The sequence below is a fragment of the Rousettus aegyptiacus genome, unplaced genomic scaffold (genome assembly GCF_014176215.1).
Source record: "Rousettus aegyptiacus isolate mRouAeg1 unplaced genomic scaffold, mRouAeg1.p scaffold_m13_p_2, whole genome shotgun sequence".
Classification (NCBI taxonomy): Eukaryota; Metazoa; Chordata; class Mammalia; order Chiroptera; family Pteropodidae; genus Rousettus; species Rousettus aegyptiacus.
This window is the reverse complement of record NW_023416295.1, coordinates 172,943,101-172,964,692: the sequence shown is the minus strand read 5'-3', so window position 1 is coordinate 172,964,692 and position 21,592 is coordinate 172,943,101. Positions and strand designations below refer to the sequence as shown.

The 21,592-nt window shown below is 55.8% G+C and overlaps 1 long non-coding RNA gene across 1 annotated transcript; it reads left to right on the top strand.

Annotated features, from left to right (window-relative positions):
* The first annotated feature begins 9,307 nt into the window (after positions 1-9,307).
* On the top strand, positions 9,308-14,164 carry LOC107505565. The gene is made up of 3 exons (XR_001595741.2): positions 9,308-9,495; positions 13,327-13,456; positions 13,714-14,164. It is a non-coding gene; the product is annotated as an uncharacterized LOC107505565 (long non-coding RNA).
* Positions 14,165-21,592: the final 7,428 nt, after the last annotated feature.

Sequence of the window (21,592 nt, the reverse complement as noted above, 5' to 3'; positions counted from 1 at the left end):
TGGGGACCAACCCGTCACCCCCTTGTGGACATAGCCATTGCCGGTGTGGTGGCCGAGCCCCGTTCAGGGCAAGGCTGCGAAGCCAGGAGATGTTGACATCTTCTGTGAGCAAGAAGAGAGGCAGAAGGAGGAAGGGAATCAGAAAGAAAGGGGGGGGCCCTTGGAGGGGCTCTGACGCAAAGGATGCTGGGGGAGCAGTGTTCTGGGACTTCCAGTGTGGAGCAAAGAAGACCGAGCACCCGTTCCCCACCAGCCGGGCCTGAGAGCCTGTGCAGGGGGCGCAGGTGGCGGTGAGGGAGCTGGAGGGGACAGAGATCTCCTTCCCGGCAAGCTTGCGTGTGACTCTGAATGGGAGAGAAGAACCACCCTCGGGAGTCGTCTTGGGGCTGCGTGGCTGCTGACCTCTCCTGAATCCCAGTTCCACTTCCCAACAGCTTTGTCCACTCGAGCCTGGGTTTAAGAGACAATCGAGAGGCTCAGCGTTGCTCAGAGAGGACAGATGGGGAACTCCGTGCTGGCGCAGAGGCTGGGAGGGTGCTGGCTGTGTTTCCTTCTCGACTAATCCTGCAGGGAAAGCAGACTGCCGGGAGGCAGCGTGGAGGGCATCTGCCAAATGGGGACCCAGGCACTGTGGTTGCCCCCGCAGGGAGCACCCAGGGTAGGGGCAGGGCGAGCGAAGAAGGGTGTGTGTGTGTGTGTGTGTGTGTGTGTGTGTGTGTGTGGTCTCAGGAGGGGCTGGAGAAGGGGAACAGGTGAGAGGCAGGCCGAGGGGAGCCTTAGACTCTAAGGGTGGCTGGCAGCCATCCCGAGGGTGGACCCCAGGCCTAGAACTGGGAGGAGAAGCCGCAGGTGGCCCCAAGGGCCAGGCCTCTGGCGCTGCTTCCTCTTCAGTGGGAGAGGGCCTTGCCCCACAGCTGGGGGGTCCTGAGGATGCTCCTCTCTGCCTGGCCTGACCTCGCTCTGACAGGGATTTCCCATCTGTCCTCCTAGGTCAGGCCCTGCCACCCTCATCAGCGCCTTGGAGCGTCTGAAACATTTTAGCTAAGTCTGACACCCAGGGGAGCGACCCGATCGATCGGCCCCGTTCTGCCCCTCGGGGCTTCAGCCTCCAGCCCTCCCTCCTGCTCTTGCTCCTCTCAGCACTTGCCTGAGAAAACCATCCCTGGAAATGAAACTGCAAAGTGGGCGTGGGAAACCATGGCCCCTCCTCAGCAACAATTTCCAGAGGATTCTGAGAAGCCGAGTTTCCATGGGAACACGTGCTGGCTGCACACGGAATCCCACCTTCGCAGCCAACGTCGCAGGACCTTGGCGAGGTGGGGGCGGGATGCTCGGCCAGGCAGGCACAGCCACCGTGTGTTGGCCACCAGCCTTTACCAACCTGATATCAAGTTACGGGCAAATCTGCCTTTTTTTTTTTTCCTCCACATTCTAATTTAAAGGCCACACTCCATTCTAAGGATGCCTCTGGGGTTTCCAGGATAGATTTTTATGTTGTTCAATAGTTTTCTTGGCAGACCGCTCAGCCAGGAGAGGTGGGCCGCGGCCTCAGCCCAGCCAGGCTGACAGAGTGCCATCTCTCTGTCCCTCCTGGATGCCAGGGGATATCACTTGTCCACCTGAGGGGCTTCACCGTCCCTGAATCCAGACTCCAAGAGTTGGGGACGTTGGCATAAGGCACTGAGACACTTTCCTGCCTAGGCTCCTCTGACGCGTGGTCGTAATTATGGCCTCCGAGCCTTGAGCCAGCGCGGGTCAGGCCTTCCTCTCCGCCCTTGGTGCGAGCGAGTGTTTTTTAATGCGTGTGTCTATTCAGATGATGCAGGTGCACTTTGTAGTAAAACACTTAAAACTACAGCAAAGTGAAATCGCCTCTGATGCTCCTGCCACCTTGCGGCCTCCATCCTCGTCCCTTCCCCAGAGGCGACCACCGGGTCATTTGGGCGCGCTTTCTTCCCAGCTGTTTTTATCGCATCTGCATACATATCTGCATATGTATGAAGATGTAAGATCTAGTGCTTGTGAAGGGTTCTGAAAAGCTGGAATGGCATCCTTCTGCAGGCGTTCTTTGTGCGTGCTTTGTTCATGCAGCCCCGCACGGTGCGGGTCTGCCCGTGACAGCACGTTGGAGCTGCCAGGTTCTTCGCTAACAGCAAAGCGTTCTGTAGGACCAGTGGACCCTAATTTAATCAGGCCCCTATAATGGCCTTTTCAGTTCACAGTTTTCCAAGGTCACAGAAGGGACTGCATGGAGCATCCTTAGACGTATGTGCAAACCCGTCAGGGTGTGGATTTGAACTGAGTTACCGGGCGCTGCCAAATTATCACACACGTAGGTCATGCTGCTTCCTATTCCTCAGGCTCCTTATCTAAAATATTTCGTTTAATCCTGCAAAGTGGGAGCTCGTCTCTCTGTTTTCCCAAAGCTAAAACTACGATCCAGAGAAGCTGATTGGCTACAGGTCCTGTGGCCCGGAAGGGGCGGTGCTGGGCTGGCTCCAGCTCTGTGTGGTCCCACTGTCTCCAGGGACAGGGAGGAGGACGAAAAGAGCCTTGGAGGGACTCGGTGCCTCCAGGGCTGGGGAAGCCCATGAAGGGACCGATTTCCTTCATAGATGGCCTGTCAGCTTTACCTTGCTCGTACCTGTTTCTCAGACCCGTGGGAATTGGTGGCGCCCCCTCCCTAGTGATCTATCTCCCTGGGGAAATGGAGGCAGTAGAGGTGGCAGGCGTCACCTGCCTGGCAGCCCACGCTCACTGTGGGGCCTGGTTCGGGCAGCCTAGATGTTTGGATCCCAAGCCTCCACTGGAAATTCCTGGCACAGCACGCCTGGAGGTGTGAGCCGCCTCTTGGAAGCTTTATAATCTGGGATAATGTTGCTGTAATTGTCATGGTTCCACACTTACAGTTCTCTTGTTACCTAAAAACCTACTTGCAATGGCTATCTCTGCAGAGGGTTTAATTTTTACCACTCTGGACCTGAAGGGGCTGAGGAGCACGGGCTTTTTCTGTTACCCCCTTGCCCACCCCATCCCGATTCCCCAGTGAGTGCCAGGGGACCATGTTCTGGCTGACTCACAGCCTGGGCTCAGGGCACAGCTCCATACCTGGCTCCCTGCCATGGGCCCAGGGCTGATCCCCACCGAGCTCAACCATCTAGTCTCCCTCCAACCCCTCTTCCTTCCAGCCCTTTCCAGTCTCTACCACCAAATGGATCTTTTGATAGCACAGATCTCACCACGTTTCAAAACCCTGCAGTAACTTACGTTTATGGTCAAATCATTTCAACAAAGGGGCTCGAATAATACAATAAGGAAAAATAGTCTTTGCAACGACTAGTGCTGGGAGAAATGAACATCCACATGCAAAAGGATGAGGTTGGACCCCTACCTCACGCCCAATACAAAACCTCACGGCGGCTTCCACTGTCCACAAGCGGGAGACCGGGCCCCTCAGCCCTGCACTCGGGGCTCTCACAACCCCCAGCTCCGACAATGTGCCAGGCATTGTGCTGGGGCTGGGATAACAGATGGTTCTGTCCTCAGGGAGTCCCTTAGCCTCCTTTCTGACCAGCTCCTGCTGGCCCAGTGTCACCCAAGGCCCATCCATGCTCCTGTCCACAGTTGCTATTCCCCAAGGTGCCAGACTCCCCACCTCTGAACCCAAGCAGGAATTCCTGCTCAAATGCCACCTCTTCCATGAAGGCTTCCCTAAAATCCCCTCCTCCACCAAGCAGTTCATTTATCTCTCTCATTGCTCTGACCTCCTCTCGTTGATTCAATTCATACACATCCATCTCCTCCGGGAGGCTCTGGACTTCCTGAGGGTGGGCTGGAGGGACACCTTGCTTGTTTCTCTTTGTGCCTGACTCAGCGGGGGCTCGAGAGCCATTTGTTTAAAGAATAAGTGAACCTTTTCCGTGGCTGATAATTTAGGGCCAGTTCTTGCTGAAAGAGGGAGAACGATTTTTTCCCCCAACCCAGGAAGGGATCTTTAATCAGTACGTGATCCATTTTACATAGGTGAAAATCGAGACCGAGGCGTTGCCGCACTCACAGCGGCAGGAGAGGCGAGGAGGGTCGGGGAGGCCAGTCCCGTCCTGCCTGATGGGGAGGGGCAGGCTCTGTGCCAGGCTGTTGGAGGCGAGGCCAAGGCACTCGAGAAAGGCCAGCAGCAGCCCCTGCTTCACCCCCTGGCTGCGGAGGCTGTCAAAAGCTCGGATCGATGACACGTGTCTGAGGAGCGTGTGTCAGGGGCCGCAAGCCCTGTTAGGGTGGTTCTGCTAATTGATCCCAGAAGCCCCTATCACTGCCGGGGGATGCCTCAGCTGGCTCAGCAATGTCCTAACTACTGTCCCTCGCCTCTCCAGATGGCCTTCTCTCCTGCTTCAGCTGCCTCTAGGCTAGGTCAGACAGCCCTGACCACACAGAGCCTGGGAGCCTCCAATCAGCCAGCAGGACTAAGCCCAGTGGGTGCACTGTAGAAGCCCCCTGCGGGTCCCCCATGTCCCAGCTGAGTCCCGGCCACGCCTAAGAGTGGTTGGGTTGGTAGGAGAGTCTCAGGGCTGCTCAGGACTTAAAAAGCTTTCCTACTCCAGTCTTTCAGGAACCAGTCAGGACCCAGCCTCGTATGCCCCGCACTTTTCTCTAGCAGCCCTACAGTTACCGCCTCCTGTGGGGGGCGCCCTGAGATGCCATGTGCTCGGGACAGAGCCAGGAGAGTTGCTGGCCTCTTGATCTATTAGGACAAGTCTGTGTAGGTGAGTCCCAGTGGGGAAGAAGACTCCGGAGCCGAGTGACTACGTCCAGAAAGAAAAATGGGAACCCTGGTGCACGCAGTGAACCCCGAGCTCCCGCCCCTCAGGCCGCTGCCCCCGCCCACCTGTGCAGGGCTTCCTCAGGTAATATGAGCAACTGGCAGGGGCTGAGGGGACAGCGAGCCCAGGCTGGTCTGGCCCCTCAGCCCACTCCTACCCCACGTGTCAGTTCTTTCTGGGTTCAAGCCTGGAGTTGGAGATTGGGGACAACTGTGAAATGGTATGGGGTTCCTTTACGGGGAGATGAAAAATTCCTGGAATCAGTGCTAATGGTGGGGCGACCTTGCGGACATGCTAAAAAGCACCGAATTGTACACTCTAAAGGGTGAATGTTATATATGAATTATACCTCAATAAGAGGAAACAAAAACAAAATCTGCCCTGTTTAAATACTTTCTGTGTCCCTGTCCATGACTCCTAGGACAGAACACACACACACACACACACACACACACACACACACACGCACGCACTTTCCTGGGACCTGGTCCAGGTCTGCCCTCCACCTCTCTACCCCAGCCTCTCCTGCTCTTGCCTTCCTTCCTGCCCTTCCTCCCTCCTACAGAAGGGTCTTCCTGGGGCGGCCTCTCTCAGCCTCTAAGCTCTGGCAGAGTGCAGCTCCCTCTGCTGGATAGTCAAACGCCTGCTGAGTGCCTATCTGAAGTTAGGCACTGTTCCCCTTTTATAGATGAGGAAACTGAGGATCAGAGAGATGTAGCAACTTGAACAAGACCACACAGCTGGCGGATGGTGCAACTGAGATCCGAGCCCCAGAAGTGACTTCAGAGGTCCTCATCAGAACCGCTTCGCTCGCTTGCCTTCTATGCCCCTCCCCCAGATGTCTACCTGGAAGTTGTGACTTTGCAGATGTGATTAAGGGTCTTGAGATGGGGAGATTATCCCAGATTATTACAATCGCATGGGTCCCGATAAGAGGGATGCAGAGAGAGGTAACTAACAGAAGGCAGAAGGCAGAAGGCAGCGTGACATGGAATCAGAGAAAGAGATTTGAAGATTCTAGGCTCCCGGTTTTGAAAATGGAGGAAGGGACCATGAGCCAAGACATGCAGCTCTAGAAGCTGGAAAAGGCAACAAAACAGAGCCCCTGGAGGGGGTGTGGCCCTGCTGACACCTTGGTTTATGCCCAGTGATGTTGGATTTCTGGCTTCCAGAACTGTAAGAGAATACATGTATGCTGTTTTAAGCCACCAGGTTTCTGGTAATCAATGACAGCAGCCCCAGAAAATGAATGTGCTCTTCCTTTCTGGAAATGTCTATTCGGCCTCCTAGGCTGGTTCCTCCTTGAGACACCCTCCTGCACCCCCGGGCAGTGAAAGTGAGGGCCTTGAAGGATGAGGGTTCTCCAGATAGGGAATATCATAAAAAAAGGCCTGAAGACAGATGGAGTGAGATGGTAAGAAATGTGAGGTGCCTGGGGGGAGCCTGGGGAGAAGACACCAAACTCAGACAGTGAGGAGCCTTGGATACCTGGCTGAGGTCTGAGGAGCTCACAGAGGTTGGGGAGCAGGCGGACAAAATCACCTACAGTGTTCTCTGGGAGGCAGCTTGAATGAGCGCTCTGCGGAGGGTGGCCTATTCCAATTTGGAGGCTGCTGAGATAGGCAAAAGCCTAGGGGCTGGGACTGAGGCCAAGGAAGTGGAGGATGGGGCAGGGAACAGACTCTAGAGCCACTCTGGAGGGGGGCCCGACAAGACCTGGTAACCTGCTGGCCTCAAGACATAAGACTGAAGGGGTGCACATGCCTGCATCCGATTAATTGACAGAGGATGATTTCAGCAAACACAACCAGAAGCACAGACGCGAAACAGCAAAGTGAGGCAAAATCCAGGCAGCGACCAGGGGGAGGAGTCCCGAAGGCAGCCAAGAGAATGGGTCGGGACTCAGAAGACGGGTTGAGGCTTCAGACAGGTGACGAGGAAAAACTGGGACAGTCACGGTGGCCACAGCCGCAGGAGGAATGAGGGAGTTAGGGAAGGTGTACCTAGAGATGACCAAGGCCCCCATGAACAAGGGATCTTGAGAAAAGGGCCCTGTCCCTCCTCACCTGCTGCTGCTTCCCGGGGTGCAAACCTCAGAACCCACCCGGCACTGTGTGGAACTGGACCCTTCCCGGTGGGCTCCACTTTAGGGAAACCTGATAGCAAATTCCAAACCAATAAGAGCAAATAAATGAGTGGTGATTACTGACAATAGGAGAGGGTACACCACAGGGTGCCTCCAAATAGCATCTTCTCTAGTATGTTTTAAGTGCTTTATAGGTCATTAACTACTTGACAGAGAGAGCCTGACACTCAAAGCAAAGAATTCTGCGCCTCTGCCAGGGAAAATCAATCAGAAATGAAGATAGAGCATCGCCGGCGTTAGGATGTACTGGGTGGGCAAACGGGATTCAATTTACACATAATTTTAAGGCCCTCTCTATTGTGTAAAATGAGGCATGATGGTATCTGAGGCCATTTATAAATCCCAAACTGGAGTTTAGAAATACTTAACCTCCTCCCTGTCATTTTTCTGTTAATTAAATGTTTCAAAGACATAGAAAAGTACAGAGACAAGCTTAAATATCTAAGCCTACCACCTAATTCTGACAAAACATTATAGCTATGGCTGAAGGACCCACTTAAAAAAAAATGTTATTCATTTTTCTTCCTGCCTTTTCAAATCTTTTCTGTCTTCTGGCCCCACCTCCTCAGGGAGACTTAGGCTGACCATCCACCCCTGCCTAAGACATTGCTCCTTCCTCTGAAATCTGAGCATAATTACTGCCTCTTTAATTAACTTGGCGATTAATCACCACCTGCTTGTGAAACAGCTTTTATTGTCCTTGTCCATCTTGCATGCAGGATGTGGGTGGGGGTGGGGACCAGGCAGGCAGAAGGAGGAGGGACAGGCAGGCTGGGCTCTCCTCAGGGCCCCAAGCTGGGGAGGGTCAGCTGGAGGCGAGGCCTGAGAAAGCCTGATATTCAGAGGGTCAGCTGCCTGCTGACTCTGTTGAGGTGGCTGCCAGGTACCAGGAACCTAAGTGAGCTGGAGATAAACCCCGAGAGAGAAGTGGGCAGCTAGGAGGGTAATCTACCCAGGGCAGCCTCAGGGCATCTGCTCTCCTTGTTCCCCTCTAACTAGAATGTTCTTTCTTCATTGGGCCTTGTTGGGGGTTGTGTGGTGTCCCTCAAAGAGATATGCTGAAGTCCTAACCACCAATACCTGTGAATGTGACCTGATTTGGTAATAGGGTCTCTGCAGATATAATCAAGATGAGGTCACATTGGGTTAGGGCGGGCCCTAGAGCTAGTGTCTGGTGTCTTTATAAGAAGGCTGAGTAAAGACAGAGACACAGGGAGAATGCACTCTGCCACCAAGCCGGCCCCTCTGCACTCCTGAATCTGGATGCCCAGGATCTCGGATAGCATTTTTCTGGTCCATTAACCCTCCCACCCAGCTCCAGGAGCAGCTCTGACACCCTCCTTTGTCAGAGGAAGCCCTCTCTCCTATCTCTTATCAGAGACAACCCCACAATTGAAAGAATCCACGTGAGGGCTTCCCAAAGACTGTCCTCCCTCCTCAAATAGCATATCTGCTCAGGTCAGTTTGCTTAATGATAGATTCCCTACATCCTCGGAGGTGGGCAAAGCAGCCCGATTTGAGTAGAGTGCTTCCAACGTCCCTTGTGATTTTGAGAGGAGGGAGTCCCAGGGAGGGAGAGGGAAGGTCCAGCAGGCTACCAGGATTTTAACAAGGAGGCTGGGCCATTTCATTCCTACTGCCAAGCGCAACAGTCTCTTTTGATAGATGGGAAACTGAGGCTCTGACACTCTATGGGGCATCGCCGTGTAGAGGAGAGCTGAGGTCCAGTGATATAAGCATGTCGCATTTTCAGCTTCTCCATTCATCCCAGGGGAGAGCATTTCCCTTCATCTCAGTCTCTCCGCTCTTGAAGGAGAATAGTAATATCTTCTTCTTGGGGTATCACTAGTGGTAAAATAGCTCGAAAAATCTGTATGTATATTTTCCATTAATTCAATCAGCAAGCACGTTTTGAGCACCTACTGTGCGCCAGGCCCTGGGGGATACCATAGTGAACAGAACAAATCCTGTGTCCTCGACCTCGAGGTGCTACCTATTTGGTAGAAAGGGACAAAAAAAATAGTTACATTTGGAGTGGTTAAGTGTAACGATGGGGTGCACGGAAGCAGCGAGGAAAAGTCTGCAGATGTCAGAAGTGCCCAAAAGAGCAGCAGCGGCCGCAGGAAAGAAAGGGCACAGAATGAAAACCGTAATCCCCCACCCCCACTGCCTTTGTCTCAGCCAATCAGGCGTCAGCATCGGCGGCGGGCCGACCAATCAGGAGCAGGAAGAAGAGCGCTAGTCCAGAGCCGCGGTTTCCCGGGTGAGAGCGGCCGGAGGCCCAGCGCCCCGCCCGACCCCGCCCAGGCCCCGCCCCCTCGGCCAGGCGCGCCTGCCTGGATCCCCCTTGCTCGCTCCGCGCCGCTAAGGCAGAGTATTGTCCGAAAGGCCGAAAAAGGAGGAAAGGGGACGGTTGGGGGACAACCACGTGACCGGGAGAGGATTATAACATTTTCTTTCACCATCGACAATATTGCAAAATGTATGAAAGAGACGGCACCGCCGGGACAGGAGCGTGAGGGCGCGGGCGAGGTAAGCATTCCCGCGGCCGGTTTCGCCCGGCGTGAGGGACACCGGGAGAGCGTGGGGCGCCACCCCGCACTGAGCGGCCGTCGCGGGGTCTGCCTCCGGGTGGGCGCTCCGAAGGGTCTCTGAGCCTTGAGCGGTGTGGACGTGGGCTGGAGCCGAGGCATCTCCGGGGCGGAGCGAGCGCGGCCCCAGAGCGGGGCATCTTCTGTGACCCGGGGGCTGCAGAGGCGCCGTGGACCAGCGCAGGTGGTGCGACCGGCGCCCCAGAACCCCGAGGCGGTCCAGACGCGTCCCCGCGGCCGAGGGTGGCAGTCCGCGTAACTCGGCGGGTGAGGCGGAGGGGGCACGCGGGCCGCCCCCGAGGCGCCCTCCGGCGACCCGGCGCGGGGAGGCCGTGCGGACACGCGCCGGCGGCGGCGCCGCAGCCCCGCGAGCAGGTGTGGGCGCCGGCGGCGGCCGCCGCGGAAAGTTTGCTGGAGTGCGCGCTGCGGGCGGCGCCGAGCGGGCTCCGGGCGCCTCCGGGGCCGCCGCGCGGGGGGCCGGGCCCCGCGCACCCCCACGCGGTGTCTCGGCCGCCTCCCCCGGGCGAGGGGCCGCCGGCCGGGGCCGGTGGGGCGCTGCGAAGCCCCACACTCCGTCCTCAGCTGCTGCGGAGCTGAGTCCTCGAGCAAGAGCAGAGGTTTACTTTGAGCCTTTCGGGCGAGTTCACCGAGCGCCCGCAGCGCCCGCTCCGAGGCGCGGTGTCTCCGTCTCACCTGTGAGGAGTCTGAGGGACAGAGGCCAGCTCGATGTCGTGACACACCACACGCTGGTAATCAGCTGAGGGGACGCAGACCGGGTCTGGTCCAAGCCCAGAGCCCAGCTCCTCTCCTTTGACTTCTGCTTCAGTGAGGAGAAAGGGTGCCAGACGCGGTAGTGGGGTGTGTGTGGGGTGCTCGTGGGACCTGAGGGGGCGGCGTAGGGAAGGCCTGGGTTGGGACCCCTGGATCTACTTCCCACTGCCTCTTTGTGGCCCCACAGCGCCAGGCAAGGGAATGAATGGAGGAAGGAAGGCAGTGGCGAAGAGCGGGAGTGTTAGCCCGGTGACGCTACTGCCCCCTTACCTCGTCCTCAGGGGTACTGTGCCTGGGGTAGATCAAGTGCGGCAGGGGATCTGTACGACTGTCCTATAGGGGAGGGAAGACACCCAACCCCAGTCTCTACCACAGGCGAGGGGAGTCCCGAGGCTGAAGGAGATACCTACATGTCCAGGGTGGTCCTTGGGGTGGCAGACTCAGTCTCATCCCCTAAGACTCTCTGTGGCTTTTGTCCCGTTATTACTCTCACACCACCTAGTCTCTGTGATTCCTTCTACCGTAGGTCCTTTGCACATGTTTATTTATCTGATCAACGAGTAGTCATCAGACACCTCCTATGTCCCAGGCGCGGGTAATTCAGCAGTGAACAAGACAGACCCAGTCTCTGCCCTCATGGGATTTCCAGATCAGTGCAGGGACATAGATAATGAAAATCAATCAGGAAGGCAACGGGGTCTGGGAATGGGATACCACCTTGGGCGGGCATCAGGGAAGGCTTCTCTGTAGAGGTGACAGTGAGTCAGGGGGATTAATGCCTCCTCATCCTTTGGCCCTGGGAGGCCTTCTCTGACCTCCCCGACCTGACACTTCCCTGTGACAGTCTCTCAGAGACTGGGGACCACTCCCTCCATGGACATTTTTGTGTCATTATTGGATTATCAATTATAAGTGCCATGACAGCAGGACCTAAATCTCTTCTGGGCCAAGTGTAGGCAAAGTAAATAAGGAATGAGTAGCATTTCCCTAGAAAGAAGGTAGCTGCTTAGAGGTCAGGCATCCAGATGGCAGAAACCTTTCTTTCCCCTTCAATGGCCTGAGTCCTGGGCTCCACGCCCCATTTGCCGTTCACAGAAGCAAAGTAAAAGAAAGCAGCCTAGTGGGGAAGAGAGCAGGGAAGGCCTGGCGCAGATGGCTCGCTGAAGTTCCAAGGCTGGTCTGCTGGAAGGGAAGTAAACCTTCCGGGGCTGGAGGGACGGGGAGTCCTGGCGATGGGTGCCTGTCCTGTTCTCCGAGCTCAGACCATTCTACTCCTCAGCGTTTTGACCCAGCTTTTCAAATGCTACTCTAGGAGAAGGTAGTGGCCAGCAGGCTCCCAAGGATGGCCAGGGTACAAGGCCACACAGTAACTACCTGGCCTCCACTCCCCAGCCCACCCCATCCTTGGCAGGCTGGACCCTGGGCAGTGCCTCCCTGACCCAGAGTCAGGCCTCTGGGCCCAGGTGACCTGCAGTTCATTTAAACTCCTGGCTGGAATGTAGAATCAGGCCTAGAGGGGCTGACGCTAATTTTTATCTTTTGTAGTTTCCATACTCAGTGAATTTCTCTCTCCCCTGGCTCTGTCAGACCTGTGCTCCTGGCACCTTTCCTGTGGCAGATTATGCTCTCAGAGATGCCTGGCAAAGCTTTTAGCGCCCCCCGCCCCCCCACTTCAGGGGATTGAGCTGCCTCCATGCATGCCGGGCTAGAGAGAGCATCTACATGCTTTATGCAGGCTCTGGCAGGGACAGAATAAAAGCAGCTTCCCCACCACCCAGCCAGACAGCCCTCCTGACTGGAATGGCTTTAAAAAATTAATTTGCAATGATTTACTCCCTTCTGCTCTGTGGGGATCACCAGCTTTTAAAATATGTATTTAAATCAGATTCACAGCTCCCAGATCAACCTTAACTGCCTCCCCTCACCCAGCAGAAAGAGCACTGGATTCGGAGTCAGTGACTTAGAGGTTCAGGCCAAGTTCTGCTAATGATGAGCTGTGTGACCTTGGGCAAATTACTTAACCTCTCTGCACCTCCATTGGCTCCTCTGGAAACTGAGGTTAATGATAATTTTTCCCTGACAGGGTGTCGTGAGGATTAAATTAGATAACGTTCAGGGAAGAGCTGTACCATGCCAGGCCTGTATTTTCTGTTTCCCAGGATTGGCCGTCCCGCTAATTAGCCTGGTGACCTTGGGAAGGTCACTCAGTCACTCCTGGCCCTCAGTTTCTGCATCTGAAAAGGCAGAGGCTGTTCTGGGAGATGAGGCCACAGAGCCCCCAACTTCCAGCCCTGAGTCCCTACTCATATCCTCCTGCCCTCTTCCAGGTACCCGCCCCTCGGCCACCCCTTTTTTGGTCATTTAGGCACTCTGTTCTAATTGGAGAGGGTCCCCCTCCCCAGCTGCCTCTCCTCCTGGCTCCCTGTGAACTCATAGGATTTGGGCCCCAGGGGCCTGCAGTTCTTGGCTCATTTTCAGGTACAATTAACCGTGATGTCATAGGCTTCAGAGATGGCCTCAGTGGGCGTGTGGCCAGGCCTCTCAAACGCCAGGACTCTGCTCAGTCTGCGGCTTGCAGGGTTCTCCCAGGTCCTGGGTCCCCATTGCCAGTGGTGGAGAGACAGCTTCCCAGGCAAAGCTGGTTCCATTTATGACTCCTTGACGCCCAGAGTCTGAGTGTAAATTAGTTCTACCGTGTGCTTTTGTTGGCAACTGTCTGTTCCTTGGAAGCGAGGGGCTTTGTCAGGAAGAACAAAGCTGATGGGTGTTTTTCTGATTTGGGAACGCGCATTCCTAGGGGAGGGCTCATCGCTCCTCAGCATCATTGAGTCCTTGGTTCTCAGACTGGATGGTTTTATTTTGGGTTTTTAAGTTCTATGGCTTAAGAGTCACATATGTTTGTGTGTGTGTTGGCTGAGGGATTCCTCCTTTTTGGCTTCCATAGTGTATTCTGTGGAGGCTAATTCTAGGGACTGAACTTTTCAAATCACTGCTTCAACAGCTCTTAAAAATCTGGACCTAGTTACTCCTGTCATCCATGTGTGAAGATTTAGAAAAAAATTCCAGACCCGAGGGTGGGCAGCCTGGAGGATGTGCAGCTCCTGGCAGTGTGCACTGCCTGATGACCTGAGGTCAGAGCCCAAATGTCAAGCGCCTCTCGGGGCAGGAGGTTGGGGGGGCGGAGGCAGGGGGGGGTTGGGAGGCATGGTCTGCTCCGTGCCAGACATCTGGATATTTAGAAAACATCTGTGTGGCTGGATTTTTCAGGTTTCTGCCTGACATTTAATATCACAAACATCGAGCTTGCCTCCCGTCTCCCAAACACACCCAGCCCCTCCCCACCCCCTTCCTGACGGGTAAGAAACATCCATTCTTTCCAATTCCCCAGCGTTTCCCCCCTACCGGAAATCTGATGGGCTTATGACATCATGGCTGGCTGCTGAGCGATGAAGTGGATGCCACAAAGAAACCCGACATATCAGATGGATTCTGAAATCAGCCCCCCACCCCCGCCGTAGGAATAGGCCTGAAGTCAGGAGAATGTAAGCTTTGTTTAAAATAAAAACAAAAAAATAAACCTAAGCCTTACGCATTTTAAAGCAAACAGACCTTTTGGACATCACCCCATTTTAATAGAAATGCCGGTTTTTATGAAACAAAAACGGCTAATGCATCAGACCTGAAGCTGTGTGTGAACGTTCCATTTCTGTTGAGTTTTTGTGTGTCATTATTCATGAAGAAAGGAGTGGTTTATCTCCCCTCATTATTTTGTTATTCAAATGGGATAACCTTTTTTTTTTTTTTTGGAACCAATAAAATTCACAGTGTAAATTGCTGTTTTATGTTTTTCCAGGAATCCATTTTTATAGACTAATGGTGGACCTGACCTGGTCTGTAAACACTGTATTTCTCTCTGCTGGTTTGTCTGGCTGCCGAACTGTTGAGATGCAGTGAACCCTGCTTTTCCATCTCCCCTCGGCGGGGGAGGGCCACACTGGTGGGCCACAGTAGTTCTTGGGATGAAAAACCTCTCTGATAGGACAAAGTCAGGAGAGGACCAAACAGTAAAGGGGCGTATGACACAAGTCCCAGGGCTTTCTCGGAAGGGGGAAATCCACTGTCTCCCCCATCCCCAAAGGGGTGCGAGGACCTAGGAAATAGCTCTAATCTGAGAGACCTCACCCCTGATGTAGGCCCAGGTTAAAGGGAGCTCAGGGTCCTATGTGTCATGTCCACCAGGCTCCTGATGCAGGCATTTAGAGTCTAATAGACTTGCATGGGAGTCCCAGCTCCTAGTGGACAAGCTGCGGGGCGCTGGGCAAGTCACATCGCCTCTTAGTCTCTGCCCCATGAGCAGGCACGATGACCTTGCTGGGCCTGCTGGCAGATCTGATAGTGCTGGACGCTCCGCGATGCCCAGCCACCTCCAAGGGCTCCAGGGTCCGTCTTAGAGCGGGACAGGCCAGTATAGATGCTGTAGTTCTGAGTGCACCGCCTGGGTTTGCATCCTAGTTCTGCTAGCCACTATCTGCACGATGACATTGACCTGCGTGATGGCATTGATCTTGGTAATGACGTTGACCTTTGCCTTGGCTTCCTCATTTGTCAAACCATAATAACAATGGGACCAACCTCATACATGGGCTGTCGTGAGGGCTGACATAGTGAGTGCTCCCCGAGAGTCAGCCATTACGACAAGAAGTGGCCCTGAACCCCGCAGCAGAGTGCTCGGGACAACTGCCGATCCTGGGACGGGAGCGGGTATACCCCGCTGAGGGCAGGCGGAGGATAACCAAGGACTGAATGGAATGGCCCTCATCTCTGTGCACAGAACTTTCCATGGCTCCGCATTGCCCAAAGGGAATAAAGGCCCCTCCTCATCTGGGCAGCACACCTCATACTTGGGCCTTGTACACTGTTCTTCTCGCCCTTGTTTGTCTGTCTTCCTAGGCAGCTGGCACACGCCACCTTCTTTGTATGAAATACTAATGGATAGGCCACGTAATTGAGCACCTGCCACCGCTGTACTCTGGGCACATTACGTGGCTTAACTCATGCGATCCTCACACCAAGACGTGCAGGGTGTACGGCTATCATTCCTACTAGAGCCAAAAACAGATACCGCAGAGGTTAAGCCTCTTGCCCAGCATCCCAGAGCCTGGATTGGAGCTGGGGGTCTGGCTCCCGGACCCATCCACATAGCCCGGCTCCACCGGCGCCCTTAGGCCTTCCTCCTCCTGCTTCCCACCTCGCCCTGAAACCGGAGCACCTGCCTTCCCGGAGTGTCCTCCCCATCTCTGTCTGCCAAGACTCTGACACCAACTCTGTCGGAAGGACTTCCCAGAACCCCCTCCTGCCATGTGGGAGGAGAGCTGGCAGTGCCTCGCCTGCCCCTCTCGGGGCGCGGCTCTCTGTGGTTGGCCCCGGGGCCCCTTGTCCACCTATCCTAGTGGCCAGGAGCTGGGCCGCAGCTGCTTCTGTGTTGCTCTCGGGGCCCTGCAGGCCAGGTCGGCAGGCCTTTACTGAGGACCTCGTCCGCGGACCTCGTCTGCATGAAACACAGCACCGTGCTCTGCAGGTACCCACCCCCAGCCCGGGCTGCCGCTCTCCCAGACTCCAGCTGGTCCAGCTGACGCCCCTGCCACATCTCCACCTGGATGGCCAGTGAGCAGCTCCACCTCAGCAGGTCACAAACTGAGCTTCTGAAATTCACCCCAAACCTGCCCGACCCCCCTACCTTCCCCGTCTCAAGTAACAGCATCTCCCTTTTCCCACTTCCTTGCTCAGGCCAAAAACCTTGGGATCATCCTTGAGCTCTCCGTGCCCTGCCCCCACCCTCTCCCACCACTCCCTCATTTATTCAATCCATCACTTAATCCTATTGGTTCTACTTTCAAAATACATCATCATCAATTCGACCCCTTCCCTCCACATCCACGGCCACCGCCTGTATTCCCCACCTGCACGAACCTCCTCACGGGTCCCCTGCTTCCCGCTCAGCCCCTGCAATCCATTCTCCACGCAGCGGCCAGAGCAATCCTGTTAGAGCACAGGTCAGCTCCTGCTCTCTTCCCGGGACCCTGCCACGGCTCCTGGCCCACGCAGCGTCAGAGCCCTGCCCGTGGACCCCACTCGTTCCCCGTCGGACTTCAGCTGCTTTCATCCCCCACTTCGCTTGTCGACCTCCGTGCTGTTCCTCCCACATGCTGCGTGCATTCCCGCCGCAGGGCCTTTGCACCTGCTCTTCCTCTCCCTGGTGCACTCTTTCCTCTGATATTTGCATCGCTGCTTTTACTTTCTTCAGAGATCTGAGCAAATGTCCCCTGCCCGGAGCCGCTTTCCCTTGCTGCCCTCCCCCGTCCTTTCCCCGCCCTGTCTCGCTTTCCCTGCTCCGGTGCTCCTCATACCAGTCATTCCCACTTGATCTTCCACACGCACGTACTTGTCACTAGACCGTAACTCTCACTAGAGCTCTGCCTGTCTTCTCACCGCTGAGTCCCTGGCAAGTGAAAGGATGGTTGGCCGCCGCCATGCCGGGACAGCGCATATTGGACACCTTGTCTGTGCCAGGTTCCGTGCTGCGTGTATGACAAGACACCCCCCTCGCCCACCTGCAGAGCCCTGGTCTGGAGGCGGAGTCAGGCACCGAGCGATGGTGTGGGGTGGTGTCTGGGAGTGAGCTCCGAGGAGGAATTGGTCCAGCTGGTCTGAGGGAACTTCCTGAGGGCGGGGGCATACACGTGGTGACCCGAGAGGCGAACAGGAATTGGGCAGGAGCAGGGTCGAGTGGACGGGTGGGCCCTTGGGGCTGAGGATGGGGCTGTGGGCAGGGAGGAGTAGGTGGTGCCATAGAGGTCAACAAGAACCACCTGGGTGGAGAGAAGGGCAGGTTTTCCAGGTTGGCCGGCTTTACGGTGCAGGCAAAGGCCCCAAGGTAGGAATGCACGTGTGTGCGGGCAGCTTGGCCGGCGGGTGAAATTGGGGAAGGTCTTTGGCGCCGCCTGGAGAGGTGTCAGGAGGAGCAGCAGAGCCTGGCTCCCGGCCCACGCAGGGTCGGTTCTCCCTCTCCCACCCCATGATCCTGGAGGCATCACTTCCCTCTCGTTGGCTCGGTTTCCCACTGGTGGGCTCATGACCACGTGTCTTTCCCGCAGCCGTTCTGCCTCACAGGGCAGGTGAGACTTAAGCCTGAAGGGACCGAGGGTAGAGAGGAGTGTGCCGGGAAGAGCATGGGCAGCACGGGGCAGAGTATGCAAAGACGTGGGGCCCTTCTCCCAGGTTGCATTTCTCCAGTCCTTCCCTCGGCGACCAAGACGATGATGTGGGTAACCTGGCTGTCCCCAGTGGGGGCCAGGGCTGGGGCATGCCCGGCTCTGCACCTGAGGAGTCACCAGAATTTGGCCTCATGCTCTGCTAAGCCTCACAGTCCTGTGAACAGGCCCCTCCTTGAAGCTGGAGAAAGGCTCAGAGCAGAGAGGCGACCAGCAGCTTCCCTAGCACAGAGCTGGCAATGGCAGATGAAGGGCTTCAACCCAGACCTGCCTGGCCACATTCCCTCTGCCACGTCCCTTAGGTGGGCTGAGCGAGCTGGTGCCAGTTCTGGGGGAGCCAGCGTCACACGAGTGAAAGCCCACTCATGACGGGCTCTGAGATTGAGTCCCAGCCCCCACCATGGGGCCGCTCCGGTCAAGGCCACTTCCTTCTTTGGGAAGGTGAGTCAGGCTTCTGGAAAGTTCTCTGAGCCTCTCTCGTTGGCTGAAGCTTTTCTGAAGACTCTGGATGTTCCCGGAATGTACCAGGGTTATCGACTCCCTAAGGCCTCACGACCACCCCTCACATAGGGGTTGTTATCCCCATTTTATAGCTCAGGAAACTGAGCTCAGAGGGGAGCAGTTATCCAGGGGAGGCCTGCTGGGCGAGTGGGCTATCCCGCCGTGTTCACCCTCTGAAGGCGGCTGTGAGGACAGAGGGCCTGGCTCCGGGCAGTGCTCGGCCTCAGGTGGGCCGGTTCAGCCCACAGAGAAGAACTTCCTTTCAGGTTGTCCCACATAGAGTGCTTGCAGGAGTGAGCTCCCTGCCATCACTGGAGTTTCAACAACCTCTGCTCGTGGGGAGGGGAGGGTAAGGTCGGAGAGGCTGTTGGGGTGAGCAGTCCAAGTGTCTTTGACTTATCCAAGCGTCGGTTTCCTTATCTGAGAAATAAGGGTATTAATACCCAGCTGTCAGAGGCAACAGGAATCAAGGAACAGTGCAAAGCACCCAGCCCTTTTCTGGCCCACAGGTGCCTAATAAGTGCCACTGTTCCCTCCTGGGGCTCCCAAACTTCCCCCATCATGGCCAGGCTCTGAGAACAAAGTGGGAAAGGGCCACTTCCAACTGCCCTGGCCTGTGCGGTAGCCCCACAGACCTCCGCTGCCTTCCTGTCTGGGGAACTGGGTGCGGGTCCAGGCCTGCGGTGGGCTGGCCCGAGACATCTGCCTCCTGGTCTCCTCTGTCGGCTGGGCCCAGCCCCATAACTAGGAATTCGCAGAACGACATTTGGGAAAAGCGTGGTTTCGGGGGTAGACCTGGGTCTCGTGCCACCTCCGACACTGGCCTTCAGGAGGCAGGGCTCACGTTTTGTCTTTGTAATAACCTCACAGCTCTAATCGCAGCCCCGCCCAGGCTACACCCCAAGTCTCCCTGCCTCCCAGAGCTTCCTGGCTAGCCAGCTAGGAAATGGCTCAATGCCAGGACCCAACAGGCTCTGTCATGGTGCTCCAGCCAACTGGTATTTGTTGAGCACCGACTCTTTAAGGGACTTTCCTTACCTTTGCTCAGATAATTCTTATGGTGAGGGCTGCAATCTCATATCTAGGAGAGAAAGCCATGACTGGCAAGAAGATGCAACCTGGCCGAACAATGCCAGAGCCACAGCTTCCTCCCGGGGCGTGAGCGTTCTCCTGTGTGCTGCCAGCCCCTGCACGGGGCAGTTGAGGGATCACTGGCTCGGATGTCCTGGAGCGTGACGGGGGTCTCTGGGCTGTGCAGGAGGGCAGATCAGCACAATCCTGACTCCCACCCTCTCTGTAAGGCAGGGCATTGCCACAGGAAAGGCACCTGGCTGGGAAGCCACAGGACTGTTTTCAAATCCCGCCCTGACACCTCTGAACCTGAAGGGGAGAAGAATAAGGGAACAGCATGCAAACAGGGACCAGCATAGGCAAAGGCAAGATGATGTGAGTGGGGCTTCCAGAGCTGCGTCAGCAAGGAGGGCGGAGCCGGGAGCCAGGCAGAGGGGAGGAGGCCTGGGCTGGCCTGTCCATTCCCCTCTCTGGGCCTTTGCCCAGGCCGCCTTCCCTGCCCAGCCTGACCTCCCTCTTCTCCTCCTCCCCAGGCTTTCATGCCTTTAAGTCCCTGATCGTTAGTGTTTGTTGTCGGTCCCCTCCCGAGCCACCCCTCTCAAAACCCTCCTTCCCCAGTGTTCCCACAGCCGCCAGTACTGCCTTGATTCGTGCAATGACTCAGGTTGTGCAGGTTTCTGTCTTGTCCGGTGGTAAGATTCCCGATTCAAATACTGGCTCTGTTCGTCTCCTGCTGGATGGTTATGGACAAGTTACTTCACCTCTCTGTTTTTTTTTTTTTTTTTCATCTATGAGATGACAGCAACAGCCTCCAACTCACAGGGTTCTCTAGGGGATTGAACGAGATTGTGCATATCAAGCAGCAAACCATACTGCCTCTGGAAGTCAGCCAGCTGGGACACACACATTCGTGCACGTCGTTATTATTATTTGTGAGTCCCCTGAGGGAAAGGCCTTGTGTCTGGTGCTCTGTTCATGGCAAAGCAGGAATGGGGCTCAGTGATCGCTTCTGGAGTAAATGGGCAGCCCCTTTTCCTGTGCAAATGTGAGCTCTAATAAAACTACTGGTAACCTAAATACTTACCATGTATCGAATGCCTACACCATCTTGTTTAATCTTGACGGCCCTTTGACGTGGAAAATTATTAAACCCATTTGACAGATAATATAATTGAGGCTTAGACAAACTAGGTCACTGGCCTGAAATCTGATGAATGAACAGCTGGGTCAGCTTTTGTACTTGGCTCCGGCTGACTCTGCTGTGCTGCGTGTTGGTCAAGACTCTGTCCTATTATGCCCTTGGCTGAATGGTGCGGACACCTCCTTCTCTCCCTCCTCGGTACCCTTCCCCATCTCCAGGCCACCTCTTAATGCCACTAAAGTGAGAGGATATGGATTTGTGAGCCCACAGTGATCTGTGTCCTGTAATACATGTACACACATGCACATACACGCACGTGAGTGCACATGCATGCACACACATGCACACACATGCACGTGACCTCCACTGCCAACGAGTTCACCGAGGTCTTCAGAGCCACGTCTCCATAACTGAAGACTGCGTGAAGTCCCCGTGAAATGCTGTGGGTCGAGCTGTCATTGCTCATGGATTCGTTGGCCTCAGTCCTCTAGCTGTTAGCATTGGAGCGTACATCGACTTGTCCCTCCTGGGGTCGGATGGGGCTTGGAGACACCCCATCCTTGCCTCGGTGTCCCCAGTGCGGTGGGGGTGGCAAAGGAGGAGCCAGCACACTGCATCCCGTCTCACTGAGCCGCGCACCAGGGAAGCCTGGCACCTCGCTGGGGCTCCTGGGCAGCTCGCATGCCTCTCTGAGCTCCAGTGTCCTCATTTGTTCGGCGACCCTACAACCTACAGCTCTGTGTGCCCGGCCAGGCTGGATTTGAGGCTTTAAGTAGGAAAGTGAGTGTGGAAGGAGGATTAGTGGTGGAGAAGAGCGGGAGGGAGTCCGGTGGCGGTGCTGTTCGGCAGGGTCCCGGCTGCTGAGGTCCACCTGGGCCCGCTGGGGAAGGTGCTGTGTAAATGGTTCTGAACCAGCCCTGGTTGTCTTCCCTTGAACTCAACTTGGAGCCACCATGCTGTGCCCATCCCACAGCCTCTCAGAGAGCATGGGCAGCCCGGGTCTAGAGGGCGACGATCCCCAAGGGCCTTTGGGACTTTTTAAAGTGGCCTGTGGCAGGCTAAGGAGCCAATGGCCAAGAGATGAAGACAGTGATGGGGCAGGGAGGACCCGTGTGGGCATTAAGCCTAGGGCACCCCGGCCCAGGAGGAGTACCCCTAGATCCTGGAAGGGCCGTTCATTCATTCATTCACTTGCTCATTCATTCATTCATTCATTCATCCTGCACACGTTGATCGAGCACCCTGTCGTGCCCTGCAGACCCTGTGCTCAGTGCTGGGGCCAC